Source organism: Priapulus caudatus, unplaced genomic scaffold, assembly GCF_000485595.1.
Source record: "Priapulus caudatus unplaced genomic scaffold, Priapulus_caudatus-5.0.1 Scaffold1032, whole genome shotgun sequence".
NCBI classification, from domain to species: Eukaryota; Metazoa; Priapulida; class Priapulimorpha; order Priapulimorphida; family Priapulidae; genus Priapulus; species Priapulus caudatus.
This window is the reverse complement of record NW_014578093.1, coordinates 65,801-72,056: the sequence shown is the minus strand read 5'-3', so window position 1 is coordinate 72,056 and position 6,256 is coordinate 65,801.

The window sequence follows — 6,256 nt, the reverse complement described above, 5'->3', positions numbered from 1 at the left end:
ATCCACGAATCATTGCAGTCACTGTCAGTCGTTGTTGGGCTTAATGTTATTTACATTGGAGAAGTCAGAGTAAGCGGCGACAGTCAGGAAGGCGTTATGACTGTCAACCACGGCAGTGCGCTGTGGCTGCTCTGTAACGCAGACGGAAACCCCGAGCCAAGTTATTCATGGCTTCACAACGGAACTGTTATCCCAGCAAAAACCAACAGAACGTACGAGAGAGACTCTGTCACCCCTTTCGATGCCGGCAACTACGCATGCGCAATCTGCAATCGTGCAGGAAAGGTCTTCTCTACTAATACAATGTCTGTGGTCGTTGTTCCTCCACCACAAGCATCAAACATTGGACTTATTGTCGGACTGGTCATTTGTGGCTTATTATTGCTAATCCTACTTATCGTCGTCGTTTTAATCTTCTTCAAAAGAAAATTCACATTAAAGACGAATACTCTAATACTCTTAGAGACGTTAAAACGAGGCGCACGAGTAACGTACGAAAACGAGGACCACATCACGGATCAAGAGCCACCAGGTGGTCATAAGCAGGTGTTCTCCACCCAACCAAACAACAAACACCATACACTAGAGCAGTATGACTCCGGTATCGAGGATATCTCGATCACAAATACAAGTCGTCACGAACAAGGGAATCCGCAACCAAGTGAAAGAACGAGCCAACGAGCCTGGTCCAACGAACCACAAAATAACGACGAGGGCGGTTGTCATGGCTCTACTGGTAAACCCAAGCCTATTCCACCCTCCACTGCATGCTCTTCCCACACTGATTCATTACAAGACGTTAGGTCTAACAGGGGTTTCAACCGTGCGCTGAGCACAACGGGTACTCAAACTGACCTGTCGTTTTATGCTGACAGCATTTTCGTCACCCTAGATGACGATCGCCTGAACACCCTTGTATGAGGACCTAGCGTGGGCGCGGACACTGGCTTCTCTCGTGTTTTTTATATTATGCGCATACAGCGCAGTACTCAAAGAGTTGTATTAATCGGCATGTTCTCGCAGCAATATATATATAGAATATATATTTGTATATCTATATATATATAGTATAATTATATATAATAATATCAGGAGCATTTTCGTCACCCTAGATGACGATCGCCTGAATAGCAAACCACGAGGAGGCTGACACGCGAATTGTTCTTTATGCGTGCGATGCTGCAGACCACGGATATGAGCGAACGATTGTAGTTTGCAGGGATACCGATGTGTTAGTGATGCTAACAGTGTTTTCAGCAAAGTTGTCGCAGGAGGTTTGGATGAAGGCAGGAACTTCAAAATCTTCTCGGATGATAAGAGTCCATGACATTGCAATAAACAACAACAATCGAAAGGGATTGTTAGCTTTTTATGCGCTAACGGGAAGTGACACGACGAGTCAGTTTGCAGGGATTTCTAAAAACGCTGCATGGAAAGTATTTGTTGAAGATCCAGAGCGCATTCATGGGTTGGAACAGAATGTACCACTATCACCTAGATTAATTGATATCATCAGTGGAAGCATTTATATGTAAACTGTATGATCCAACGACAATATCGGTAGTCATACAGGAGATTTGCTTGTCGAAGTTCTTCCAATGCAAGACGAATATTGACTATTTGCCACCAACGAAAGATGCACTGATACTACATTGTCATCGAGCCCACTATCAGAGCCTCATTTGGAACCAGTGTGTAGATAGTACTCAGAGCATTCCTTCGACATTTGACTGCGGTTGATATATGCAGGATGGCATTCTGAAACCATGCACGGCTCATGACACTGAATCCACTTCGTGCCAATACCATTACAATAAAGACATGTGGCTGTAGTAAGGACGGATATTGTTGCCGTACACGTATGTGCACGTATGTCAAAAAACAATATGTGCTGCACCGGTGCATGCAAATGCAACATGGCCTGCATGAACCCATACAACAATGTTCTTGGGGTGTGACTGCTTTAAAACTACATATTCTGACAATTCTGGTATGCTTATATATGTTTTTATGTTGGCTTAGACTGTTGTATAGTAATGGAGTAACATATAACACCATGTTGAAATCCAAGATGGCCGCCATCCTATGCTTTTCTAAGTGTCATAATTCTGTTCTCCATTATCGAAAATGTGGGTTTAGACACCAAAATTATGTCTCTACGACGTCTTGGAGTCTAGTTATTCAAAATAAACAAATTTCACTGGCGGCGATCTTGAAATCCAAGATGGCCGCCATCCTATGTTTCTCTAAGTGTGATAATTGGGTTCTCCATTATCGAAAATGTGGGTATAGCCACCAACATTATGTCTCTACGTCTCGGAGTCCAGATATTTCAGAAAACCCATTTTCGCTGGCGGTCATTTTGGATTTCAAGATGGCCGCCACAATACGCAAAAGTCAGCCTGGAAACATACCCAGTGAAACTCCCCAAGTATCATAGATGTGATATTTACCCGTTTCCAGCCTCTACCCAAAAAGTTTAGGCTCATCCTTATTTTAACTCTTTTTGAAATCTGCCCCTTGACTATATAATAGGGCAATTTAGACTCTCAAGATTCTTCTTCACCACATCGAACAAGTTGTTTTTGGTCGTCCGGGATCCCTTCGTGTCAGTATTTTTAATTAATTTCTGTTTGATGCTTATTCAGGCCTGCCGCCTATGGACGCACTCTACTATTTTTCAACACATTAACTACGCATGCGCTACAGCCCTATCTTAATGTCTCGAGTACGGCAGTCCAACACACAAGTACAAACAGTCAACCTATAGCCTCGTCTACACGACGAACCTTAACTCGAGTTAAGCTAACTCGAGTTAGCGATTATGTAGCGTCTACATCCGATAGCGATTATTACCAATTTATTATGCATGCGTGCGTGCGTGCGTGCGTGTGCACGTATACGTGCGTGCGTGCGTGCGTACGTGTGTACGTACACGTGTAACATCTGTTTTGTACGTGTTACATGGATTAGTCAGTGGAGCTAGACTGGTAGTTGTTTTAGCCATAGTCTAGCTAGACAGAGCGTCGCGCAACTAGATGCGCGGCTACATTGATGTATTAGGGAGAATGGTAGACGTGGTTAGGTTAGACAGATTAGAGGGTCATTGTGAAATGGGGGGGGGTAGGACGCGGTCTGTGAGAACGGTTACATGTGCGGGCAGTATGTTTGTAGGAGTTTTGGGGGGTAATAGAGAGGAAAGAGATGTAGGAGAGGAGGCTGGTGCTGGTCGCGAGAGTACGCGCACGCGCGTATGCGCGTGTCCGCGGGTCTTTGTCTGTGTGTAAGGAGATGTGTCTAAGATATTAAAGGTTGTACAGTTTACCACACAGGTTCTGGATTTGGATCTGCGTCTACATCATTTCTACATGAACGCTCATTCCTGTTTACATTTTGGTTGCCGTGACAGTCCAAAACCTGGGTATCCCTTTGCGGACACAACGAAAGTTATACTTTATTATATCGATCTACGAGCCAGCAACGGAACAAAGAAAGAATGCCGGAGAGCGAGAGAAGGAGAGAGGGACGGAAAGAGCGAGTTTTGATGATGAGATCGGAGCCAGGCTGCGCTAGCGCCGACGACGATGACGATGGCGACGAGGATCGGCTGGAGATCGTGGAGAAGGACCTTATACTACAAACGATTCACGAGCCACGGAGCCACGGAAGAAAACTGGAGAAGGAAGAAGAAGATTGGAGCGAGATAAAAGGAGAGCGGACGAGAGAATAAGAGAGACAGAAGGACAGAGGACAGAGAGAGAGAGACGGAAGGAAATAATTTAAGGCAATGCCGAGACGCCGGAGCAGACAGAGCAACGTACGTAAGCCGAGAGAAGAAGCTGGAAGAAAGAATAGGAAGATATATAATGCCGTGGTAAGTGTTGCAATTTTTCATGTATAAATTTCGCTGTGCTAACGCTGTTTACTGTCGCCTGACTGCTAAGTATACTGACGATATTGCCTGTGAGGACGGTTTGTGCCGCAATAGAGCGTTATAGGGTGCATAAGGTATAGAGAGCGTTACACGGGCTAGGATAGATAGCCGTGGCACGCGTGTGATAAAGGGCGAAGAGGGCCCTACGCGAACGTGTCATGCGTCACGTTTAACGCATGGAAACAAGGTTAGCATACGCGGCTAAAGTTATGTCTCTGTAAAGACAAGTCGCGTATACACGGTCCGAGAGAAGGACTACGGGGATTTTTGTCACAGCATATATACGCTGGGAATCCTCCACATAACGTGTCAGAGAGCACGGAATATAGATACGCTAGATGTGTAAGCACCCTAAGATACTGTACTGTAATGTAAGATAAGAAGGCACAGTAGATAACCGTATGATATAATATAGTTACGCACAGGTGTATAGTTGGATACTATAGAGAACTGGCGACGCGGTAATGGCAAGCACACGTACATGATGTTATTTTGGGAAAAGTGTGACGCTGAATACGGCAGAGTATATTTAGTTAGGAACACGGCATATATAATGCTACTTGCGGAGACGGAAATACTTAAAATGTGTATGTGAATTAACTTTGTGTCGGCATTTATTTCGTAATTAAAGTGAAAACGTTAATTATAAACGTTAATACTCGAGGGTTTTCCTGTATACACCATGCAAGCATGCACCATATATATTATACCTGTTTTAATTCAAAAGGTGCATGTTATATTATGTCGATGCGTATATACTTGCGGAGCGGAACGTTATTGCAGCAGTTATTGCGGTGATTCTCCGTGCTGCCGGTGATTCCCCGTTCTGCCGGTGATTCCCTGTTCTACCATTTTTACAGCCTATAGAAATGTGCAATGGGGGAGCTGTGATCGTACGTTGAGGTATCGCCTTTCGCCGTTATCTTTCAAGACTTGTTGCTCAAAGCTGAGCCAACGTTCGATTAAGACCAGTAGATATATCTTACTATACGTATAATTTATACGCATACGATATATTTTTTGTGTAAGATGAGTTTAATGAAAGAGTCTATTTGTCGCGGGCGCATATATATATGCAGGGTAAACATATGCAGGTTGTCTTGTCTGTGTGCGTGCGTGCGTGCGTGCGTGCGTGTGTACATGTGTGTAAGTATGTACTGTTCGTTACCTCAAACTTTTCCACGTTGTTAACCTAAGGTAGAAGGGGTGGTTAGATGGTGAATCTGCAGCTTACATTGCATAATCCGGAGAATCCGGGCCGCGAACATAATTATGTGATTTGTTGGAAAATTTCGTTGAGACAAATTGTTTGGGACTTCACATGAAAGTGTGCGTTTGTTTGTTTGCGCGCGTGTGTGTGTGCATGTATGTATGTATGTATATAGAGTGTGCCATGTGAAAGATTACTACCATTTGTAATAGTAACATTTATGTTTTATACCGAAAGCGGATGTTAGAGTAGTTTTGCTGCCAGTGACCTTTGGCGGTCTTCAATCTGAGACGAAGTAGATCATCAAGTGTGTTATCTCGGTGTATAGGTTGGTTCATGTTCTGTCCAGCAGATAGCAGGCAAGATGATTAGTAAACATACTGACACATTTTGCTGACTGTATCGTAGGCTCTCTATTTTGCACAATATCCAACTACTAAACTACTGTACTACTAAACTACTAAACTACAAGTGTTTGTGAAATAGCAATTGCTATCAATGAATGTTTGGTACAAATACAGATAAAGGTTAGTAACACTATAGAAAAATTCTGTATTTTTTAGTGCGTACTTAATGCACCTTGTTGTAACCGCATGCTAACTGTGTGATGGGGGATATATAGGTGTTATATTGTACCGTAGGTATATGGTGTTAGGTTATGGTATCAGGCGCTTTTATATTCTTTCTCTAAAGTGTTGCCCGATAAACGCTAGAAAAGGGATAATGGCTGATATCATGCACCCATCTATATGCTCATATGTATAAATAGTTCTAGTATAAATAGTTGTTGAATAGGAGCATAATATCCACATGATCCAAATGTTCATTATTTGCTCTTGGCACTAGTAACATTATAGATGTTGCACGAATTTATTTCTACTTAGACGATGATCTTATGTTTAGGTTTTGTTATGTGTACTAAATGCGCTATTAAATATATATGAATAAATATAATGATGTCAGGTCAATGAGTATTCAATCTTGAGCAAATCGATTAAATTATTTTTGGCTGTCTTTATTAATGATGGGATAGTGCCTACCCTGGCTGGCGCAACACAAATAAAATTTAAATAAGCCAATAAATGGCTATATGTGTTCTACATTCTGAAATT